The 26,007-nt window shown below is 44.7% G+C and overlaps 1 long non-coding RNA gene across 1 annotated transcript in view; it reads right to left on the bottom strand.

Moving 5' to 3' along the window:
• Nucleotides 1–9,700: 9,700 nt before the first annotated feature.
• Nucleotides 9,701–26,007, bottom strand: part of LOC135050904 (uncharacterized) — a 41,654-nt gene continuing 25,347 nt past the window's right edge. Inside the window, exon 3 of the long non-coding RNA XR_010241911.1 lies at nt 9,701–9,918. This is a non-coding gene — a long non-coding RNA (uncharacterized LOC135050904). The remainder of the gene's footprint in view (nt 9,919–26,007) is intronic.

Below are 26,007 nucleotides of genomic sequence, written 5' to 3'. Positions count from 1 at the left end.
TATCCTTTGTCCTGGGGAATGGCTCCTGCAATCTGAAATGAACAGTGACCCTTCAATGATTCAGAACCTGAATATTCTGATATTAGTTGATTAATGCAAGAAGTCAGTTATTTGTTGCTCAGAGAACAGAGGTGAATGATGTCTAAGTGAGGGGCTGGATGGAGCCAAAGATAGGTTGTAGTCCACAGTACCTTGTCTGGGATGTCCAATGCAGAGCACAGTAGATTCCAAACTGAAGGACTTCTCAGTGGAGAGATGCAAAGGTTTCAATCTAGTGTGTATCTCAGCGCAGGAATGCAATCCGTTGGTTTTGATGAGATGTCCGCTTAGAGTAGTACAAGTTAAATGTAAGTCCTTGGATATTTATGATGATTTATAGGTCAATTGTGGTGAATTTCAGCTGTTTTATGGCGATCAGGAGCATGCAAAAGGTGAGGCAGCCATCTTGGTGTTAAGGTCTTATGGCTGTAATTAACTTACAGGAGCCATAGTGAAAGTTCAGAAAAAGCTTTGAAAAGTTTTATATTAGTGCAGAATGAGAGCCCCAAAGTCACATAACACAGGGGGGCCCTTGCCATCTTGTCAGCACAACCCCCCTGGCTGGTCCCGCTGTGTGTGTGCATCCTTCCCCTGCACCTGCATGAAGTACAGTAGTAGCACAGGTTCTGAGGTCCTTTGCACAATTACTTTACTGATGTATTTTGTGATGTAACACCAGCAGCACCATCCACTGTCTTATAAGAACAATCATTTTCTCTGGAATGCCTTACTCGACTACACCCAATCTCTATAGATTTGTGAAGTGTGCAATGATAATAAACAGAACAATTATGATGATGCATCTCTCAAGGTCTAATCGTATTATGTAACATGTGGAGCCTCCCTACAGCCATCCAAGAGCACTGACTTTGTGTAGCAGTATGGCAGGACACAGGTATACCTAGGGGTATATTTACTAAAGTGCGGGTTTAGAGAAGTGTAGATGTTGCCCATAGCAACCAATCAGATTCTAGCTATTGTCTTCCATAAGGTCCTAGATAAATTATAAGTAGACTCTCCACTTTTATAAACATGCACTTTAGTAAATATACCCCCTCTTCTACTGGATCAAATACAAGATGCTTGTAGTTTCCAACTTAATACTTTTGATCACTTCTTCACAAGTGGAGCTGGCCTCTGGTGCTAGCTTGGATGCTGTTGAAGACAGAAAGAAACAAATTAGATATGAATTAGGAACTATTTGTCACATGCTACCTTACCTGTGACTGACAATGCGATTCAGGTGTATGAATTAGATATCATGTGGGTACAGTTTCTCTTATCCAACAGAAAGGACATTCTAGCTTTTAATTTGTGCCAATATCTGTCCAACATGACTTGCACCCATTCTTCACCATGATAGATGATCACACCCTATCTGATGGCATCATTCTGAATGGACAGTGGTTCATTATTCTACATACCCTTTGAGAAGTGCTATATCCAACAGCTGCTCCAAGGACATGCTGATCCTGGGGCTACCAAATGCAGAGCTCAAAAATCAGTATTCTGGTCTACACTATACAGTAATATTGAAAGAGCAGTGAGTGCATGTGCATCAAGTGATGCTCTCAAACAGGGGTGTTTCTACAGAGGAGGGGGCCCGTGTGCAGACTCCGGGTGGGCCACCTCCTCTGCACAGTGCAGTAGTCTCCGGCATTGTGTCGGAGTCTGCTGCGTATGCACAGGTAACTTGCCAACACTTCATCTTCATTCATTTCAGAATTACCTAAATCTCTGATCTCAACTGTTTGCTCTAATCCATGGTGGCCAATCCTACACTTAGCTCAATTAATTATTCAGAAGATGGTATTGATGATAAGATACTGGTGGTTTGTTTACTGTTTGATTTCTTCTCCATATCTTAATAAGGCCATTCCATTATTTCTTAAGGCCCGTATTCATGGGCAGATGTGGGGAGAGATGTGTGCTGAGCATGTGTGTGTGTGTGTGTGTGTGGGGGGGGCGGGTTGGGCGCTCATTTCACCCAGTGGGTGAAATGAGCGACCTGCTAGCTTGAGCCTGCATGCAGGCCAATCTAGCACCAGCGATAGCGACGCGTGGAGCCGCGCATCGCTATCACTGTGGGAGGTACACACGGACAGATCATGCTTAAAATCTAAACAATCTAGTCAGATTGCTTAGATTATCGCTCCGTGAGTACCCCCCTTTAGTTGTTGCTCAAAGTCAACCTGTCTGTTCTTTTGTCTAAGTACTGTAGGTCCAATGTACTAACATTGCCTTATTTCCAGCACTACGACAAATCCTGTCTACTTTCCTGCTTAGCACAACAATGTTGGATGTCTTGATGCTGAAATGTACTAAAAAGAGAGTTACTGGAGAGGTATTTGGAGGGGTGTTATGATAAGTCATCCCCAGGCAAGCCAACACAAACATGGGGAAGACCATTCAAAGGTCACACAAATAATGTCTTGGTCAGAAATTCTACTCATGACTTCAGTGCTGTGAGGAAGTAATGCTAACCACTATGCCACAATGCTGCCCACCTTGATGGCAATAGTCCACCTGCCTACTTGGGAAAATACAGCACTGACACTGCTAGACTGTTCCCATTTTAGTTGGCATACATGACAATACTGTGCCCAATTCCTTCAGCAGTGGTGCTAGTTGCAGTATATCTACAAGATTGTCTCTTTCTGATTAAGTACAAGTTCTCAACCGAGGAAACCAAAAAGGGAAGTATTTGGAAAGTAGACTCTTTTTTGGGAGCACTCTAATTCAGAGGGTGAAATTGTAACATATTTAATACTGGTAAGAACATTTTTATTAGGTAAATATTAAAATTAGATCATGTTACATGCATCTAAAAAACATATCCAAAATACGACCATACCTTACACAAGACACTGCTAAAACTCTAATCCACGCTCTCATTATCTCCCGCATTGATTATTGCAATAGTCTCCTAACTGGTCTTCCCAAAACAAGACTCTCACCACTACAATCCATTCTGAATGCAGCGGCGAGGCTTATCTTCCTCGCTAGACGTTCATCGTCTGCAGATCCACTCTGTCAGTCCCTCCATTGGTTACCTGTACTCTACCGCATTCAATATAAAATACTTTTACTCACACACAAGGCCATTAACCAAACTACACCAATGTACATCACTTCGCTTATCACAAAATATCTCCCAACCCGACCTCTGCGCGCTTCACAAGACCTGCGTCTCTCATCCACACTCATTACTCGCTCCCACTCACGACTGCAGAACTTTCATCGGGCTGCACCCACCCTGTGGAATGCCCTACCACGCACAATAAGACTCTCCTCTAGTCTCCAAACCTTCAAGCGTTCCATCAAAACTCACCTCTTTAGGCAAGCGTATCAAATTCCTGAACCGCCCACATAACTTTCATAAACCTTCCTATCAAATTACATCCACTCTGTACAGTCCACACATATCCTCACATGTCTTCTCATTCTATGCAATAGATAGCACCTTTCCTTGTGTACATATGCCTATTTCCCTATAGATTGTAAGCTTGCGAGCAGGGCCTTCCTACCTCTATGACTGTTATCACCCAGTTTGTTATTATTATTTCAAATTGTAAAGCGCAACGGAATTTGCTGCGCTATATAAGAAACTGTTAATAAATAAATAAAATAAATAATTAAAATTGAATTTTAGGAGTAATTTGTATTTGTACAAAGTACTCCTAAAATTAAATTTTAATATTTACCTAATAAAAATGTTCTTACCAGTATTAAATATGTTACAATTTCACCCTCTGAATTAGAGTGCTCCCAAAAAAGAGTCTACTTTCCAAATACTTCCCTTTTTGGTTTCCTCGGTTGATCATTTTTGACTCTAGGGAGCACCACTGAAAGCAGCAAACATAGGTACTAGGATAGATTATCCACATACACATGTTTGCTATACCCAGAAGTAATTCAGTATTAATTCAGTTTTTCAGAGACTATCATTTGTTTGAATTTGGACTTGTGCGGTTCCCATTACTTCTTTCTTAAGTACAAGTTCTGTAAAGGGGGGTACTGATGGGAGCGATGTGTGCTGAGCGATCTTAACACAGACCGCTCAGCACACATCTCTCCCCCTGCTCAGCACAGTGCGATGTGCTGAGCGAGGGGACGGGGTGCGCTCACTTCGCACAATGGTGAAGTGAGCGACCCGCTAGATTGAGCCTGCATGCAGGCCAATCTAGCACCGGTGATAGCGATGCACGGCTATCGCTGGGGACATACACACGGCAGATCCGTGCTTAAAATCTATGCAATCAAGTCAGATTGCTTAGATTTTAAACACGGATCTCCCCGTGTGTACCCCCCTTAAGTTTCCATCACAGATCATTTGACTTGTTGCTCCTGAGTCTATGAAGCAGCACTGGGACAAATAAACGTCTGTTGCTTTAAAAGTTCTACTCCACTGGACCCTTTGGACATTTTCTCTATTGCCATATTTTCCATAGAGGCAATCTTTATTCAGGTATCTCTGTTTCTTTTATCTAAAATGTGCACTTGTTTTTTATTGTATGCTCTGATATTTAGTAATCTCCTCAAAGACTTCTGATGTTATTTCAAGCATTTGCACTCTATTGCCATTGCTTCAGGGCTGTATTATCCATAAGGCTGACTGGGCGTAGCACTGTTACCTGGCACTGAACCTGTATCCAAGGGCTTCAATGGGTAAAGGCTCTTTGCACTCTGCGCCATATCAATGCACACTCATAGTCAGCTGAGGTTTGTTTTGAGACAATTGGGGAGGCAGCAGATCAATATCGCACTGGCACTGATTCAAATAGAAGGGAGCAGCATGTACTTCCGGTTCGGCGGCTTGATGAGCAGCAGCTGAACGGAACAGCTCCATTACGCATGCCGCCCGCACACCATTTACAAGGCTTAGGCCTCCCTGTATCGCGCTGCATGGAGTAGTTCTGTGTGGCCATGCTGGTTCAAAAAGCTGTGATCAGTGGGACAAGGAGCGCCGGGACCACGAGGCAAAGATGGCACTGGACGCTGGTGCCAGAGCGGTCTCCATAGCCTCCTCTCCTCAGACACTGCTCCTTGCAGAGGACACCCAGCCTGCTGCAGACACTGTACCACCAATCTCCCAGTCTCTTTTACCAGCATCCAGCAGCAGTGACAAGGTACTCCCAGCACCCACAGACCCAGTGACATATGGGGACATGGTGCAGGCAATTATAGCAACCATTAGTTCTTTGCTTAAAGAGCAAACTGCTGACATCAATAGGCAGATTGCACAGCTATAACACAGGCTCTTTATGACAGAACACGGGGTGGGTGAGAATTTTGCTGAAGTGTCTGACCTCAATGAAATTTACCAGCTCCATAATAAAATCCAAGACCTTGAAAACAGGTCCAGGTTTAATAACCTGCGTATTGTTGGCCTACCTGAACAAGTGAAAGGCCAAGATCTGTATGATTTCATTAAACTTACACTCCCTATTTTACTACAAGTCCAGGACAGATGACTGACTTGGTTATAGAGCGTGCCCACGGGCTTGGCCTGCAACAGCCACAAGAGGGAGCACGTTCCAGGGCTGTCATATTTAAAACTTTGAACTATCTTCATAAGGATTTGTTATGGGTAGCATCTCGCAAATTGAGGAACATCAAGTGGCAAGGTCATACAATCTTGATTTTTCAAAACTATTCGGCCGAATTGGCAAAGACAAGTAAGGAATTTTCTCCGATTTGAACCCGATTAATACAGGATGGCCTCAAATTTGCTTTAATATATCCAGCCAGGCTGCGGATATTTTACGGCTCCACATTCAAAGATTTTTTTAACCCCCAAGAGGCAGTTGCTTATCTTAGAGAAATCTCTGCAGACCAACGACAGCCATCTCGCATGACAGATTACGATTGACGCTACTAAGATTGGTCTCCTATCTCGTTCTGCTACCTCTTACCAAGAGGCAGACCCTTATCCTTTTATTAATCAACTGATTTATGATTACATCCACCCTGATCAGTTTGTTTCATAACTGTCCTGATACGTTTTTCCAAATAAGTTACTCCTATATTTACTGTTTATGCCTGATGACGGAGTTGGTTTTTCTTAACCTTTTGTTGTTCTCATCGAACACTCTGCAGTAGACTGCTACTCTCTCATACTACTCCCTTTAGCAAAGGCGAAGGCAAATGTTTCTACTGTATTAACCATTGCAATGATTCTGCTGTTTATAATTTTATAGGGCGTTTCGGCTCAGGAGTTAAGCCCTGTTAGGCAACCTTAAGTTGCGTCTGTTGATACTTTTTATATAATACTACGGAAGTATATTAACATAGTAATGTTTATATGTGTTTCTACCACCCTTCTTTTTCTCCACACCCTCCTTCAATTCCCTTTCTCCCCCCATCCCCACACTGATGATGATGCTCTTCATCTATTATCTGTATTTTGTCCGATCATATATTCAGCTCTAGGGTCTGTAATTACAGTTTTATGTTCCTATAACCTTTGGTTTATAGTCTTTTACAGTGGGAAGCTGGAATGTGGGTGGGATAAACTCCCCACAAAAACAAAATCATATCCTACTGTACCTTAACAAATTGAGCCTAGATGTCATTTTCCTACAAGAAACCCACCTAACTGCCCCAGAAACGCTTAAATGAAATGGCCTGAAGTGGAAGCTGTTAGCATCTGCCCCTTATTCCTCTAATGCTTGAGGCCTGGCGATTCTCAACAAAGCACATTTACCTATTACCGTAACAAATATTGTGTCGAACCCCGATGGTCGTTATCTAATGTGCTATGTGACCCATGACACACAGAAGTATGTTTATTTCACTATTTATGTACCAAATGTCTACTCTAAATTATTTTTTCAAAAGATTGTTTCTCTATTAACTCCTTGTCTCCATCTATCGATTCTCCTTGGGGGTGACTTCAATTTAATAGCTTTTCTCCAACTAGATAAACAATTCCCCAATATGAATAAGAGAAATCTGCCTAAGTTTGGGGTGAATGCTTTAGCTGCCAAGCTCCATCTAATAGACATATGAAGAGTACTGAACCCAACCGAAAGAAAATATACATGTCTCTCTGCCTCCACTGGGAAATTATCCAGAACTGATTACTTATTAGTCTCCAACACCTTACTGCCAAGGGTGGAGGAATCAAATATCGAGCCGATCACATTCTCTGACCATGCGGTCACCTGGGTCAATAACAACCTGGTAAGGGAAAGGGACTCTTTCATCTCATGGCACTGTCTGACATCACTAGCCACTTCTTCTAAATTAAAAACTGCAGTTTTAGATGCTTGGAATTCATTCCAACATAATAATGAAGATACTTTACATTCTGACCCTGTTCTGTTCTGGCAGGCTTCTAAGGTCACGATCAGAGGTGAGATTATCTCCTATTCTACCCATCAAAAACGTCAACTGACCCTTTCAAAAATTCAAATCAACCCCTAACCCTTCTTCTAAATTACACTATGTAGAGGCAAAATCTAAATTTGAATCGATATTTTCCAAAATGGAAGCATGGTATACATTCAACAAAGAATTCAAATTCCATAAGTTCGGAAACAAATCCGGCAAACTATTGTCCAATCTACTTAAAGGCCAAGGAGCTCCCTCTGTAATTCACCCACTGAAATTAACTGATCAAACTTATACATCATCCAACGCACAAATAGCCGCAATTCTTAACACTGTTTATACAGACTTAAACTCCCTTCCGGCCTCTGATCTTACCCAAGCTGAAAATTTTGGGAACATTTACCTCTCCCACAAATCCCTGACGATGCTAGCCTATCCCTCATCCAAATTATTACACTACAAGAAGTAATAGATTCCATTGCCAAACTAAAACCTGACAAAGCTCCGGGCCCAGACGGACTTACATTAGAATATTACAAACGACTTGCCCCAAAGATAGAACCTTGTTTAGTGCTTGTTCTTAATAATATTCTTCAAACCGGCATGATGCCATCCTATTTTAATATGGCAAACATTCGAGTTTTACCAAAACCTGGCAGAGATCTCTCTGACCCGGCTTCTTATAGGCCTATATCTCTACTTAATTTAGACTACAAATGATTGACTAAGACATTATCGGACCGACTTAAATTAATAGTCCCTCCTCTCTTAGTACACCAAGATCAAACAGGCTTTGTTATGGAAAGGAATCCAGTCTCAAACATTCGACGTGTTTTAGCAGTAGTTTGTGATTCCCAGTGCGCCATGTCGAATACTCCAAAAGCAATTCTTTCACTTGATGCTGAAAAAGCTTTCGACATGGTACACTGGGAACATTTATATAATACCCTACGCCGCTTTGGCTTCCCACCAATGTTTCTTTTTTCGGCTAAACACTTTGTACACCTCCTCTTCCTCCAGGATTATTTGTAATGGGATCATGTCGGAACCCTTCCCAGTTCTACGAGGAACACGGCAAGGCTGCCCATTGTCCCTGCTCCTATTTGCCTTAACCTTGGAGCCACTAGCGGTGGCGATTAGATCATCCCCACTTTATCAAGGCATCTGCATCAAAGGTATAGACTTGAGAGTCTCCTTGTTTGCGGATGATATGTTACTATTTCTGTCACATCCGCAGCATTCCATTCCAGAGTCCCTTCATATTATTAACCAATTGGCAGTTTCTCAGGTTATAAAATTAACATTAACAAGTCTGAGCTTCTTATCCTTCATGGTACTCCCCCCGATTTTTCCTCTGACGCACACCTGAAAACTATAAAAATCAAACCAACACATATTAAGTATTTAGGAATACAAATCCCCAACAAAATTGAAGCCCTATATAAATTGAACTTTTTACCAGCTATTACTACTATTAAAAATAATACTGAGTTGTGGCATGATCTCCCCTATCACTTTTGGGTAGAATTGAAATTGTTAAATCCATAATTTTCCCTAAACTCACATACATTATGCAATTACTCCTTATCAAACTTCCTGTTAAAGACAGTCTTGAGGTGACTAAATTGTGTAGCAAATTTATCTGGAAATCCCGAAAACCTTGAATTTCACTCTCAAAACTTCAATTACCTAAATCTGCGGGGGGGACATGGTTTTCCAAACGGAATCCTGTACTCTAAAGCACTTCTCACCAGATACGCACTTGATTGGCTGCTAGAACGGAGCAATTTTTCTCCATAACTTGGACTGTGCCTTGCTTCATCCGTATTCTCCAGGAGTCTTACTTCACACTCCAAAACTACATATTCCACGGGAAATCTATTCTCATGTATTTTTTACAGATACCTATGAAGCATGGAGATCACTATGTAAAACTTTAAATAGAAATCACTTGATGTCTGAATGGCTTCCCATTTGGGGTAATCCAATGTTCCCGCCAGGTCTAGACAGCTCAGCTTTTAGATGCCTCTGTCAGAAGGGCCTTAAACTTATTTCCCAGGTATTTGACCAAGGTGGCAAGCAGTTGACATTTCAGCAACTTCGATCCACATTTGGTATACCCACTCACAGCTTTCTCTCAATAATGCAGTTGTCATACTGCACTGCCTCTCTACCCCCCACCAACCTTATCCAATCCCAGATGGACCCATTGCATAATATTATAAGTAAATTCAGAAAGAAAACATTGAAAACCAGGTTGATCTACAAAGAATTTCTTGTACCCTTGACCTCAAAATTATGGACTCAAACAATGTCTAAATGGGCATCAGATTTTCCTTTATTAATGCAATCTAATATTTTATTTCAATATTTTGACAAAACACTTCGCATTCTTCGCTCATCTTCATTACAAGAAACACACATTAGGATGATCTATAGGGCATATATATCCCAAGGTCAGAGACATCACTTTGCTCCTGAAGAAACGGGATTTTGTCCAAAATGTGGCGATGCCTCTGCTACTCTCCTTCACAACATGTGGTCCTGTGGACACATCAAAATGTTTCGGAATAAAATCATTAATTATATCAATATCCCCCTAACTCACATGTTACCTTATACCTCATCCCATTACTGTTTGCGAACTTTGATGTTTGGAATCTCCCTTTACATCAACATCATATGATACCTTTCTTAACTATTTTACTCACTACATCAAAGAAACTTATACTCAAATTATGGATATCTACCAATTCTCCTAAATTGTCAAACTTATTAGCTTTATTAACAAAATGTATGCACTTTGATAAACACGATGCCTCGATACATTATCAGAACTGTAACAGCTTTTGTATACAGATGGGGCCCTTTCGAAGCAATTCAACAAGTAGACCAAAGTCCTTTATAATGTAAATAGCCATATCTGCATTAGTTACCTCCTCTAATCTGCTTACTACCAACTGTTTTACTCACCTTCGATACGCATTTCTAGTTTCTGTGTTTCACGGGCAGATAACCATTATATCCGTTACTTGAAGAGCTTCCCCCACCCTCTCTACCCTTCATCCTCTTTTCCCTTCCTCCTCATTACCTCCCTCCCTCTACTCTTAAATTTCTCAAAAATGTTTTGTTTATAGTTTTTATATTGATTACAGAGACTACATAAATCAATTACTGCCTACATACACCTGATAACTAAGTAGTGTCCTTTGAACATCTTTCCTGTCAATGAGTTGTGTTTACCTGATGATATACTACTATCTATGGGGGTCATTCCGAGTTGATCGCTAGCTGCTGTTGTTCGCAGCGCAGTGATCAAGCTAAAAATCGGCATTATGCGCATGCGTATGGTGCGCAGTGCGCACGCGCGACGTACTTTCACAAAAGCCGATGCAGTTTCACACAAGCTCTAGCGACGCTTTTCAGTCGCACTGCTGATCGTTGAGTGATTGACAGGAAGTGGGTGTTTCTGGGTGGTAACTGACCGTTTTCGGGGAGTGTGTGTAAAAACGCAGGCGTGCCAGAAAAAAACGCAGGAGTGACTGGGGAAACGGGGGAGTGGCTGGCCGAACGCAGGGCGTGTTTGTGACGTCAAAACAGGAACTAAATAGTCTGAAGTCATCGCAAGGTAGGAGTAGGTCTGCAGCTACTCTGAAACTGCACAATCTTTTTTAGTAGCAATGCTGCGACCCTTTCGGTCGCACTTCTGCTAAGCTAAGATACACTCCCAGAGGGCGGCGGCTTAGCGTTTGCACTGCTGCTAAAAGCAGCTAGCGAGCGAACAACTCGGAATGAGGGCCAATATCCGTTGTCATTTACTCAAGCTTTATATAACTGTCTGTTGTGATATTGCACTGTTCCATCGGCTTCTTCAGAAACCTCTGTTATGATATTCTCTGTTCTTTTCATTTTCATTTTGTATATTTGTAAAACCCAATAAAAATACTTAACAAAAAAAAAAAGAAGGAAGCAGCATTCCAGCAGGCAATACCCCACTGGTGCCTTTCCCTCTTCACCACCACCATCTACCCCTGTTCCACCTCTTTCATGGCACTCTTATTGCACCTGAATCCCCCATTACTGCATTACATTGCAACAGACCATATACAGGGGACGGGGCAACAGCAGATGCCAATAACTTTCTTCCAAATCCTCTGGTACTAAGGTGATCCGCTCACCTACCAGTCACATTATACTTATGGTAGGCAACAGCCATCTACCTTTTACTGATAGAGGAATTTCCTACTTCTCCACTTTGCCCAAACATTTGTCACTTTTCACATATGTTACAGGAATTATTATCAAATCTGAGTTGTGGAATCTCAAGCAACACCTGATTCAATTATCTTTTAGAGCTCCTTCTGTAATTTAGGGTCTGAATATACATTGTAATACAGGTTGAGTATCCCATATCCAAATATTCCGAAATACGGAATATTCCGAAATACGGACTTTTTTGACTGAGAGTGAGATAGTGAAAACTTTTTTTTTGATGGCTCAATGTACACAAACTTTGTTTAATACACAAAGTTATTAAAGTTATTGTATTAAATGACCTTCAGGCTGTGTGTATAAGGTGTATATGAAACATAAATGAATTGTGTGAATGTACACACACTTTGTTTAATGCACAAAGTTACAAAAAATATTGTCTAAAATGACCTTCAGGCTGTGTGTATAAGGTGTATATGAAACATAAATGCATTCTGTGCTTAGATTTAGGTCCCATCACCATGATATCTCATTATGGTATGCAATTATTCCAAAATACGGAAAAATCCGATATCCAAAATACCTCTGGTCCCAAGCATTTTGGATAAGGGATACTCAACCTGTACCTATAGTGTGAATTATATTATTATTTGTTTATATTGTCACTTAGGACAAATAGTACAGTTATTATTGTTATATACTGATACTGGACAAATCGTCTTTGTATTTAATACGTGTATTGCTAACTTATTGGTGCCAACCAATTTCCTGCTTTTTTATTACCAGATAATACGGATTAGTATTGTCTTTGCTACTCACTTTATAACAGTGGGCTGATTGGCTGTATTTTAAGACAAACCTGTAAATGCATTATTTCAGTATGTGAGACTGTATTGGTGATCCCAGTTTTTTTAATAGTACCTCAGAGTAACTTATGTGTGTTTGTTTGTGATTTTTGGATGTGCTTCTTTGAGATCACATTCTTTTACCATTAAGCCTGTATGTGTTAAGCTTTACACAGTAAATCTGTCCTATTAGGGTAGGTGAGTGCCCCGACAAAGAGAGTACAGATATGTCCTACTCCGTACTTTAAACGGGGGACCCAATGCTGCAGTCGAGCACGATATGCAGTGATGTGTATGCATTTCGGGTACGCTAAGAGGAGGACACATCTGTACTTTTCTTTAGCGTGTTCACATTGGCCATTTCAAGATAGTACAGAAAAGTAAGAGTGATTGCTCTGTGAGAAAAGAAGTCAGCAGACTTTAGTGGGTATCAGTATCCGTGTGAATGCTGAAACTGTAAATGATGACATAAGCTCTGCTTGCAAAATGTCAGCTGTAGTGGGTGAAAGATTGAAGTGCCAGAGGAGACGCAAAACTCCTAAAAGGCTAGGGCCCGGCCATGGGTTAATATGGCACTGCATGGCTTCAGAGGTGTAGCGTTGTGTCATGGTGCCTGGATTATGATATTGCACTGTGCCATATGTCAGTAAAAGGTCGGACTGGCCCATCGGGATACATGGGGAAACCCCCAATGGGGCCCACTGCATGGGGGCCCACTGCTACCTCTAGGAATCAGGTTCCAGATTGTTCACTTGAATTTTAACAGTATACATATGTTACATTATACTGCACAGCACTACGGTGTATTTCTACAGTGCATTGCTGTTCTTAATCTGGTATACAGTCGGGAATGCTCTAGCAGTATTTACTACATATATTTATCAACGGGCCCAGACCATGCACTTGCTAATGGTTAGCCAAGCATCTAAGCATGGGCCCCATAACTTCTCAAGTTATGGTTGTATTTATGCAGTGTTACTTGTAACGGTACTTAAAAACAGGATTTTAATACCTACCGGTAAATCCTTTTCTCCTAGTCCGTAGAGGATGCTGGGGTCCACTTCAGTACCATGGGATATAGACTGTTCCGCAGGAGCCATGGGCACTTTAAGACTTTTCTAGAGTGTGAACTGGCTCCTCCCTCTGTGCCCCTCCTCCAGACCTCAGTATAGGAACTGTGCCCAGGGAGACGGACATTTCGAGGAAAGGATTTACTTTAAAGTTAACGGTGAGATTTACACCAGCTCGCACTTCAACCATGCCGTACAACATGGTATTCAACAAAACACATGCCAACAACATGAACATTACAGCAAACGTGCTGAAGACATTTTCAACAAAATAACAACTGCAGGTAAAGTACGCACTGGGTTAGGTGGGTATTAAAATCCTGTTTTCTCATACGTCCTAGAGGATGCTGGGGTCCACTTCAGTACCATGGGGTTATACCAAAGCTCCAGTACGGGCGGGAGAGTGCAGATGACCATGCAGCACCGATTGACCAAACTGTAGGGCCTCATCGGCCAAGGTGTCAAACTTGTAAAACTTAGCAAACGTGTTTGCCCCTGACCAAGTAACTGCTCGGCAAAGTTGCAATGCCGAGACCCCCCCGGGGAGCCGCCCAGGATGAGCCCACCTTTCTAGTAGAATGGGCATTCACCAAATTCGGTACCGGCAATCCTGCCGTGGAATGAACGTGCTGAATCGTACCACTGATCCAGCGCGTAATAGTCTGCTTAGAAGCAGAACACCCAATCTTGTTGGAAGCATACAGGACAAACAGAGCCTCTGTTTTACGTATCCGAGCTGTTCTCGCGACATAAATTCTCAAAGCCCTGACCACATTCAGAGACTTTGAAGCAGCGAAAGTGCCAGTAGCCACTGACACCACAATAGGCTGGTCTATATGGAAAGAAGGAACCACCCTTGGAAGAAATTTCTGACGAGTTCTTAACTCCGCCCTATCTTCATGGCAAATCAAGTAAGGGTTCTTGTGAGACAAGGCCCCTAACTCAGACACCCTCTTTGCGGATGCCAAGGCCAACAGAATGACCACTTTTCAAGTGAGAAACTTCAACTCTGTCACACGCCATAGGCGGCGTTCACCGCGCTTACCCCTGCGTGCCTGCTGGTCTGTGTTGCGGCCTCCGCCTTCGATGGTCCACGGGCTCCGGCGTCTGGCTGGCGCGGTTCCCCGGGACAGGGGCGCCGCCATGACACCCGGCATCCCGTGGGCGGGGAGCGGGTGACGTCATCAGACTGTTCCGCCAATCCAGCGGAGGTGTGAGATTCAAAGGCAGACGCCGGGCAGAGCCTCGGCGCCTGAGTATCGTCTTTTCCCCTGAAGTGGATGCCAGTGCTCTTGTTCTCTGCGAATCTCTCTGCAGTTGTACCCCAGTGTCTCCGGCACTTCCAGGTGCCAGTTGCTGCACAGTTCCAGCGTATACAGCGGCTGGTGTGTTCCTCTGCAATCCAGTCACCAGTGCTTCTTGGAGTCAGCGTGGGCTGCGGGCTAAACGCCGCTCTCAAGTTCTACAAGTCATCAGTGTCTTTAAACACTGCTCTCAAGTTCTACAAGTCATCAGTGTCTTTAAACACCGCTCTCAAGTTCTACAAGTCATCAGTGTCTTTAAACACCGTTCTCAAATTCTACAAGTCATCAGTGTCTTTAACCACCGCTCCCAAGTTTTGCAAGTTACCAGTGTCTTTAACCACCGCTCCCAAGTTTTGCAAGTTACCAGTGTCTTTAACCACCGCTCTCAAGTCATACAAATCATCAGTGTCTTTAACCACCGCTCTCAAGTTCTACAGTGTCTTTAATCACCGCTCTCAAGTCATACAAATCATCAGTGTCTTTAACCACCGCTCTCAAGTTCTATAAATCATCAGTATCTTTAGTCACCGCTCTCAAGTCATACAAATCATCAGTGTCTTTAACCACCGCTCACAAGTGTTTCAAATCATCAGAGTCTTTAACCACCGTTCACCAGTTCTTCAAATCATCAGTATCTTTAAACACATCACTCACAAGTTCTTCAGTCACTATTATCTTGTACCAACACTCACAAGTACTTCTTTTCCTGGAGTCTTTAACATTGCTTACAAGTTCTTCTATAAGCTTGGACATTCCCCCCATACGTTCCTTCTCTGCTACGTGACATTGTGTTGCTCCCTTCCTGCAATAAAGTTCTTTAATATTTTCAGCAAGCTTTACTGTCAGAGTCCTGTATGAGGAAGACCTATATCAAGCCATCCCTGTTCCGACCCAACTGTGGTTCCTCTCCCCTACCATCGGGAGAACCCCCGAGTTCACAACATCCCCAACCTAGGTCAGTGACAGTATACTCAGGCCTCGTGGACCCGGGGGAACGGAGCCGAGAGGCAAGTACCATCCAGGACTTGATTTCTCGAGTACAAAGTCAGGAAGCAGCAAAGGGCCAGGTGATGAATTATCTCCAGGAATTATCTGGCCGGCTGGATCAAATTAAAACTTCTCTGGCTTCAGTAGTACCGGCCCCAGCTCCACTACCCGCTCCAGTGGTTGTCTCTAGTAATGTTCCATTCTCCTCTGGAACCAGGTCACGCCTTCAGGTCCCTACTCCTTCTCGCTATAATGGGAATCCAAAGAATTGCCGTGGTTTTCTCAATCAGTGCGAGGTACATTTTGAACTTCTTTCACATAACTTCCCTTCTGATCAGTCCAAGGTGGCATATATTATTTCTTTGCTCGAGGGTTCAGCGTTGGATTGGGTGTCTCCATTATGGGAGCGATCTGATCCATTGGTTTCTAGTTACACCAATTTCATTACGTCATTCCGGAGGATCTTTGATGAGCCCGGCAGGACGACCGCTGCCTCTGCAGACTTGCTTCATGTCCGACAAGGCTCTCATTCAGTGGGACAGTATGTGATTAATTTTCAGACCATAGCCTCAGAACTGCGCTAGAATAATGATGCCCTTCGGGCTGCCTTTTGGAACGGGCTCTCCGATCGTCTAAAGGACGAGTTGGTCACTGGAGATTTGCCGGATTCTTTAGAACAGTTGATCTCGCTCTGTGTAAAGGTGGATCTTCGCATGCAGGAACGAGGTGGCGAACATAGTCGGTCAGATCGATCAAGGGTCCGATCTCTTCCATCTAAGCAAACGGTTATTCCAAGTCCTGATGAACCCATGCAGATTAATTGATCTCGGCTGTCCCCAGAAGAACGTCAGCGTCGTCGTGAGGGTAGACTCTGCCTCTACTGTGGAGCCGTGGATCACTTTCACAAGTTTTGCAAGTCTCGCCAGGGAAACGGGCAGTCCTAGCTTGTTCCGGAGGAGTCGAGCTAGGGGTTTCTTCTAAACCTTCTCCGCCAGTGACTGTTTACTCTCCGTGTCTCTGTTCTCCGAGTCAATAGCCAAACCCGTTAAGGCTATGCTGGACTCAGGGGCTGCAGGGAATTTTATTTCCCTTTCCTGTGCCCAGGATCTGGGTCTTCAGCTACGGTCGGTCGAACGACCTATTACGTTGACTGCTATCAATGGTACCCAAATTTCTAACGGTCTGATTTCAAGTTGTACAGTACCAATCAAACTGCAAGTGGGAGCTCTGCATAGGGGACACCTGGAGTTCCTAGTGATTCGGGAGATGCCCCACGATCCGGTTCTTGGCCTTCCTTGGCTTAAACTTCACAACCTTCACTTCGACTGGAGTTTGACACAAATAACATCTTGGAGTTCTTTTTGTCATTCAAATTGTCTCACCCCTGTCTATCCGCTCCGTGTATCTTCCAAGTCAGATGAAGGGCTCATTCCGGAGGCCTATCGGGAGTTTTCTGACGTGTTCTCGGAGCAAGCGGCCGATCAGCTACCACCGCATAGACCCTGGGACTGCTCCATTGAGCTCATTCCGGGGAAAATGCCACCTCGGGGTCGAACTTATCCCTTATCATTGCCCGAGACCCAAGCTATGTCAGACTATATCAAGTCTAATCTGCAGAAAGGATTCATCCGCCCCTCTACCTCCCCGGCGGGGGCAGGTTTCTTTTTTGTGAAGAAGAAGGAAGGAGAGCTGAAACCATGTATTGACTATCGTGGTCTAAATGATGTCACCATTAAGAATAAGTATCATTTGCCGCTCATTACGGAGCTTTTTGATAGAGTTCGCGGAGCCCGAGTTTTCACCAAGCTTGATTTAAGGGGAGCTTATAATTTGATACGTATCCGACAGGGGGACGAATGGAAGACAGCCTTCAATACCAGGGACGGGCATTACGAGTATCTGGTAATGCCGTTTGGCCTCAGCAACGCCCCTGCCGTCTTCCAGGGATTCATTAACGAAGTCTTTCGGGATATGCTATACCTAAGTGTAGTGGTATATTTGGATGACATTCTGATATTTTCTAAAAATCTCACAGAGCACAGAATACAGGTCAAAGAGGTACTTCTTCAATTGCGAGAGAATCATCTTTATGGCAAGATTTCCAAATGTACTTTTGAGGTTCCTTCTATTCCATTTCTTGGTTACATCATTTCGGGCACGGAGCTTCGTATGGATCCAGAGAAACTCACTGCCATCCGGGACTGGACTCAGCCTCTTTCCTTGAAAGCGGTACAACGATTTCTGGGTTTTGCAAATTACTACCGGAAATTCATACAGGGATTCTCTACCATCGTGGCACCTATTACTGCCCTAACCAAGAAGGGTTCTAACCCAAGTCATTGGTCCTCCGAAGCTGTAGCAGCGTTCGCTCAGTTAAAGGCAGCCTTTATGTCCGCTCCAGTACTTCAACAACCAAATTTTTCAAAACCATTCTTTTTGGAGGTTGATGCTTCCACGGTAGGCATAGGTGCCGTGCTTTCGCAGTACGCTCCAGATGGGAAGTTACATCCATGTGGTTTCCATTCTCGCAAATTCTCTCCTGCGGAACAGAATTACACCATTGGAGACAAAGAGCTTTTGGCAATAAAATCTGCCTTGGAGGAATGGAGATATCTTTTGAAAGGTGCTAAACACCTAATTACAATTTTCACTGATCATAAGAATTTGCTGTACCTCAAGACGGCCCAGTGCTTAAATCCCCGTCAAGCTAGATGGGCGCTCTTCTTTACTCGGTTTTCATTTGTTATTAAGTACCTGGCTGGGACTTTTAACACCAAGGCTGATGCTTTATCCCATTCCTTAACAGCTTCGGATAAGGAGAATTCCGTTGAGAAGGCTTTGATTCTCAGTCCAGTTTCTATGTCAGCGGCTCCCACCGCTCTGGGTCCTCCTCCTGGGAGAATGTCTGTGCCAGCTAAATTTCGACCAAGGTTGTTGCAGTGGGCTCATATTTCCAAGTTTTCCGGTCATCCTGGAGTTCAAAAGATGTGGGAGTTTCTACGAAGGTCTTACTGGTGGGACACTATGAAGAAGGATATTCAAGATTATGTCAACTCATGTCCTCAGTGTGCTCAGCACAAAATTCTTTGTTTGCCTCCTGTGGGGTTGTTGCATCCACTGTCCATTCCTCAGAGGCCTTGGACCCATATCTCTATGGACTTTGTTACCGAATTGCCCCTCTCCAAGGGTCACAATACTGTCTGGGTAATTATCGACCGTTTCTCTAAGATGGCACATTTTGTACCTTTGACCGGGTTACCATCAGCTCCCAAGTTGGCTTTGTTATTTATCCGAGAACATTTCCGCCTGCACGGCTTACCTCAGGAAATCGTCTCTGACCGGGGGGTACAATTCACTGCAAGATTCTGGAGAGCTCTCTGTACGGCCTTACAAATAAAACTCAAGTTTTCATCCGCTTACCATCCACAAACCAATGGGCAAACTGAACGCATCAATCAAGATTTAGAGACTTTTCTCCGTGTGTATCTTTCTCCCTCGCAAGATGATTGGGTGGAACTGTTGCCATGGGCCGAGTTTGCCCATAATCATCTTTACCACTCTTCGACTGGTGAGTCCCCATTTTTCATTAATTATGGGTTCCATCCTCAAGTTCCTGAATTACCCATTTGTCCTCCAGAGGATGTTCCTGCTGCAGGCTCTACTCTTCGGCACTTCAGCCAAATTTGAAGTCGAGTTCATGCTAATCTCAAGAGAGTCTCCGGCCGCTATAAGTTCTTTGCGGATAGGAAGCGACGAGCAGCTCCCCAATACAAGGTTGGTGACAGGGTATGGCTTTCCACCCGCAACCTCTGGTTAAGGGTGCCCACTATGAAGTTCGCCCCAAAGTTTATTGGTCCTTACCCCGTGTTACAAGTCCTGAACCCGGTTGTCTGCAAATTGGGATTGCCTTCCCTCCTCCAGATACCAAACTCCTTTCATGTCTCTCTCCTTCGCCCCCTTGTTTTAAACCGGTTCCATTTAAAGTCCCCGAGGCCAACCTCTGCAGAGTCTGAAGCTGGAACGGACTTTGAAATCAAAGCTATTCTTGACTCTCGTTATCTTCACAAGAATCTACAGTATTTGGTGGAGTGGAAAGGTTTTGGCCCCGAGGAGAGGAGCTGGGTCAAGGCTACTGAAGTTACGGCTCCCCGACTGGTGCGGATTTTCCATTCCAGACATCCAACAAAACCTGGAAAGTGTCCGGGGGTCACTCCTGGAGGAGGGGGTACTGACACACACCATAGGCGGCGTTCACCGCGCTTACCCCTGCGTGCCTGCTGGTCTGTGTTGTGGCCTCCACCTTCGATGGTCCACGGGCTCCGGCGTCTGGCTGGCGCGGCTCCCGGCGGTTCCCCGGGGCAGGGGCGCCGCCATGACACCCGGCATCACGTGGGAGGGGAGCGGGTGACGTCATCAGACTGTTCCGCCAATCCAGCGGAGGCGGGAGATTCAAAGGCAGACGCCGGGCAGAGCCTCGGCGCCTGAGTATCGTCTTTTCCCCTGAAGTGGATGCCAGTGCTCTTGTTCCCGGCGAATCTCTCTGCAGTCGTACCCCAGTGTCTCCGGCACTTCCAGGTGCCAGTTGCTGCACAGTTCCAGCGTATACAGCGGCTGGTGTGTTCCTCTGCAATCCAGTCACCAGTGCTCTTGGAGTCAGCGTGGGCTGCGGGCTAAACGCTGCTCTCAAGTTGTACAAGTCATCAGTGTCTTTAAACACCGCTCTCAAGTTCTACAAGTCATCAGTGTCTTTAAACACTGCTCTCAAGTTCTGCAAGTCATCAGTGTCTTTAAACACCGTTCTCAAATTCTACAAGTCATCAGTGTCTTTAACCACCGCTCCCAAGTTTTGCAAGTTACCAGTGTCTTTAACCACCGCTCCCAAGTTTTGCAAGTTACCAGTGTCTTTAACCACCGCTCTCAAGTCATACAAATCATCAGTGTCTTTAACCACCGTTCTCAAGTTCTACAGTGTCTTTAATCACCGCTCTCAAGTCATACAAATCATCAGTGTCTTTAACCACCGCTCACAAGTGTTTCAAATCATCAGAGTCTTTAACCACCGTTCACCAGTTCTTCAAATCATCAGTATCTTTAAAAACATCACTCACAAGTTCTTCAGTCAGCTTGGACATTCCCCCCATACGTTCCTTCTCTGCTATGTGACATTGTGTTGCTCCCTTCCTGCAATAAAGTTCTTTAATATTTTCAGCAAGCTTTACTGTCAGAGTCCTGTATGAGGAAGACCTATATCAAGCCATCCCTGTTCCGACCCAACTGTGGTTCCTCTCCCCTACCATTGGGAGAACCCCCGAGTTCACAACACCCCCAACCTAGGTCAGTGACAAACTCTATCTCCTGGAGAGGTTCAAACCAATCCGATTGAAGGAACTGCAACACCACGTCAAGATCCCATGGTGCCACAGGAGGCACAAAAGGAGGTTGGATGGGCAGAAACCCTTTCACGAATGTCAGAATTTCTGGAAGGGAGACAATTTTTCCTGAAAGAAAACGGACAAGGCCGAAATCTGGACCTTGATTGAACTCAACCGTAGGCCCACATCCACCCCCGCCTGGAGAAAATGGAGAAAACGTCCTAACTGAAACTGTTCCGTTGGAGCCTTCTTGGATTCACACCAAGATACATGTTTTTTCCACATACGGTGTAATGTTTAGACGTTACTCCTTTCCTGGCCTGAATAAGAGTGGGAATGACTTCTTTGGGAATACCTTTTTGGCTAGGATTCGGCGCTCAACAGCCATGCCATCAAAAGTAGCCACGGTAAGTCTTGATACACGAACAGCCCCTCGCGAAGAGGAAGAGGCCGAGGATCTTCTATGAGTAACTCCTGAAGATCTGGATACCAAGCCCTCCTTGACCAGTCTGGGACAATGAAGATCGCTCGAACTCCTGTTCTTCTTATGATTTTGAGAACTTTTGGGATCAGTGGAAGTGGAGGGAAGACATACACTGACCGAAACACCCACTGGGTCACCAGTGCGTCCACTGCTGTTGTTTGAGGGTCTCTGGACCTGAAACAATATCACCGAAGCTTCTTGTTGAGACGAGATGCCATCATGTCTACTTGAGGAACTCCCCAAAGACCTGTCACCTCCGAAAAGACTTCTTGGCGGAGGCCCCATTCTCCTGGATGGAGATCATGGGGTAAATTTGCTTCCCAGTTATCCACTCCCGGAATGAAACTTGCCGACAGAGCTCTTGCATGTCTTTCTGTCCAGAGGAGAATCTTTGTCACCTCTGGCATAGCCGCTCTGTTTTTCATTCCGCCCTGACGGGTTATGTACGCGACTGCTGTTACATTGTCCAACTGGATCTGTACGGGGTGATCTTGAAGAATATGCCCCGCTTGTAGAAGGCCATTGTAAGTGGCTTTCCACTCCAAAACATTTATGTGAAGACAAGTTTCTTGACTTGACCATCTTCCTTGGAAGCATTCCCCCTGTGTGACTGCTCCCCAGCCTTGGAGACTTGCATCCGTGTTCACCAGGATCCAGTCTTGACTCCCGAACCTGCGTCCCTCTAGGAGATGAGAACTTTGTAGCCACCACCGGAGCAAGATACTGGCTTTGGATGACAGGATTACCCTCTGATGCATGTGTAGATGGGATCCGGACCTCTTGTCCAATAGGTCCCACTGGAACACTCTGGCATGGAATTGGCCAAACTGTATGGCCTCGTAGGCCGCTACCATCTTCCCCAACACCCGAATGCATTGATGAATCGACGCTCTTGTTGGTTTCAGAATTCGTTTGACCATTCTCTGGATTTCCAGAGCCTTTTCTACTGGAAGAAATACCCTCTGTACTTCTGTGTCCAGTATGATCCCCAGAAAGGGCAATCTTGTCGTCGGTTCCTATTGTAACTATGGAAACTTATGATCCAACCGTGATGTTGATGTACTGTCAGGGAGAGTGCCATGTTCTGCATCAACTTCTCCCTGGATCTCGCTTTTATCAGGTGATCTTCCAGGTCAGGAATTATATTGACTCCTTGTTGTCGAAGGAGGACCATCATCTCCTGCCATCACCTTGGTGAAAACCCTCGGTGCCGTGGAAGGTCCGAACGGCAACGCCTGAAATTGGTAATGACAATTCTGTATTACGAATCTCAGATAAGCTTGATGTGGAGGATAAATGGGAACGTGTAAGTAGGCATCTTTTATGTCTACTGACACCATGAAGTCCCCCTCCTCCAGACTGGAAACCACTGCCCACAGAGATCCCATCTTGAAATAGAACCTTTGCAGGTTGAGATTCAGAGTTTTCAGGTTTAGAATCGGTATGACCGAGCCATCCGGCTTCGTAACCACGAATAGGGTTGCAAAAAAACCCTTCTCATTGTTGTAACAAGGGAACCAGGACAAAAACTTGATCCTGACACAATTTTTGTATTGCTGCTGCCACCACTTCCCTGTCTGGGATAGAAGCTGGTGAGGTCGATTTAAAAATACGCCTGGGGAAATGTCTTGAAACTCCAGTTTGTAGCCGTGGGACTCTATTTGTATGACCCACGGGTCTAGGCCAGATTGAACCCAGAACTGACTGAAGAGTTTTAGACATGCCCCCACCTGAGCGGACTCCCGCAAGGGAGCCCCAGCGTCATGCTGAAGATTTGGCAGAAGCAGAGGTTGATTCTGCTCCTGTGATCCTGGAGACACTATGGACTTTATTTCCCCTTCCTTTGACCCACAAAAAAAGGGGGACTGAAATTACTGCATCTGAGATTGATGTGTCTCTTTCGCCGGCGCAGGAGCAATAGGCAAGGATGTCGACTTACCTGCGGTAGCCGCAGAAACTAAAGCATCCAGCCCATCTCCAAATAAGGACTCACCTTAATACGGGAGAGCCTCCGTATTCCTTTTGTAATCTGCGTCAGCATTCCATTGGCGAATCCACAACGCCCTCCGTGCTGAGATTGCCATGGTAGCGGCTCTTGATCCCAAGAGACCAATATCTTTCATGGTTTCTAGCATGTATGCATCAGCGTCTTTAATATGACCTAACGTTAGGAGTATCTCGTCTCTATCTATTGTGTCAATGTCTGATGACAAGTTTTCTGACCACTTTTCAATAGCACCACTCACCCACGCACAGGCAATGGTAGGCCTGAGTAGTGTCCCATTGGCCACATCAATAGATTACAACTTAGTCTCCAACTTGCGGTCTTCTGGCTCCTTAAGTGACGCCGTCCCAGGCGCAGGGAGAAACACCTTTTTTCTTTAACCGTGACAGGGCACTGTCTAAAATGGGGGGTGACTCCGACCTTTTCCTGTCCTCTGCATGGAAAAAGCTAAGCTGCCTGACTTCTTTTGGGAATCTGAAAATTTATATTCGGGTTAACCAGACTCCCTCCCAGAGGCTGTTCAGCTCATGAGGTGGAGGGAAAGTTACATTACTTCTTTACTAAAGTAATCCTGCTCCTGTGGTAAAGGAGGGAGCCCCGTAACTTCTAATACCATCTTTATAGCTAAAAACATGTTTTTAATGTTTTTCCGCTAACTTAGGACCTATTCCCCTGGAATAACTATTGTCGACACAGGAATCAGCATCCGTGTCGGTATCAGTTCATACTACTTGTGCAAATGTTTATGTGACCCAGAGGGGTCCCCTGTAGATGAAAGGCAGAACTATTAAAAATCACATCTTCAACAGATTATTTTCAGTTTTCTGTATGAGACTCAAGGCCCGTACACACTGGTCGATATATCGGCCGTTCTCTTGAATGGCTGATATATCGCAGGACCATCGGCCAGTGTGTACGGCCGATACGTCTGTGAACTCCGTCGTTCACAGACGTATCGCGTCGGCCGCGCAGCACAGCCGACGGCCAATATATCTACCGATATATTGGCGCGTCGCTGTGTGTGTACGGGGCGGTTGGCCGACCACCCGTACACATGCTGCGGCGGCCGGCGGTGATTGACAGCTGAACTGGGCGGGCGGGTGTACACGCCCGCCCAGTTCATGACGTCAGTCCCCGACGGATCGGGCAGTGTGTATGCACAGCACACTGCCCGATCCGTCCATAGATATATCTGCAGATCAATTGATCTGCAGATATATCTATCAGTGTGAACCCACCTTCAGACTTATCCAATCTCTTATTACCCAATGCTGGGTACACACTGGTAGATATATTGGCCAATCAATTGGTTGTCCAATATATCTTTTGCTGATCTGCAGGTGTGTACAAGCAATATGTCTGTGAAAGACGTCTTTCACAGATATATTGCATCTGCTGTGCAACACAGCAGATGACCAATATATCTGCAGATATATTAGTGCATCTTTCAGTGTGTATGAACAATCCCCATCTGCATATATAGCTGCAGATAGATTTAACAGCAGATATATCTTTAAGATAAATTGGCGCCTCTTTCTGTGTGTATGAACAACCACCATCTGCAGATATATCTGCAGATCGATTGAACTGCAGATATATCTGCCAGTGTGTACCCAGCTTTACTGATATGATTCACACTATCACGTAAATCTTTCACCCAGTCAGGCTCTTGGTGTCACATTACAACTCTGTGTCCCTAACATGGGCCCTCATTCCGAGTTGTTCGCTCGCAAGCTGCTTTTAGCAACTTTGCACACGCTAAGCCGCCGCCTACTGGGAGTGAATCTTAGCTTATCAAAATTGCGAACGAAAGATTAGCAAAATAGCGAATAGACACCTCTTAGCAGTTTCTGAGTAGCTCCACACTTACTCGGCATCTGCGATCAGTTCAGTGCTTGTCGTTCCTGGTTTGACGTCACAAACACACCCAGCATTCGCCCAGACACTCCTCCGTTTTTTTCAGCCACTCCCACGTTTTCCCAGAAACGGTAGCGTTTTTTCGCACACACCCATAAAACGGCCTGTTTCCGCCCAGAAACACCCACTTCCTGTCAATCACATTACGATCACCAGAACGAAGAAAAAACCTCGTAATGCCGTGAGTAAAATACCTAACTGCATAGCAAATTTACTTGGCGCAGTCGCACTGCGGACATTGCGCATGCGCATTAGCGACTAATTGCTCCGTTGCGAGAAAAAAATACAGAGCGAACAACTCGGAATGACCCCCATGGCTCCCACAGAGGAAGAGCTCCCTGCCTCAGACATGTCACACACGTGCACAATCACACCACAGACACTCTGGGGCTTATAGGGGACAGACCCACAGTAAAATTTGTCAGAGGGATACTATA

This window comes from Pseudophryne corroboree, chromosome 2 (assembly GCF_028390025.1).
Source record: "Pseudophryne corroboree isolate aPseCor3 chromosome 2, aPseCor3.hap2, whole genome shotgun sequence".
Classification (NCBI taxonomy): domain Eukaryota; kingdom Metazoa; phylum Chordata; class Amphibia; order Anura; family Myobatrachidae; genus Pseudophryne; species Pseudophryne corroboree.
The sequence above is the reverse complement of the archived record's forward strand: the minus strand, read 5'-3'. Positions and strand labels throughout refer to the sequence as shown.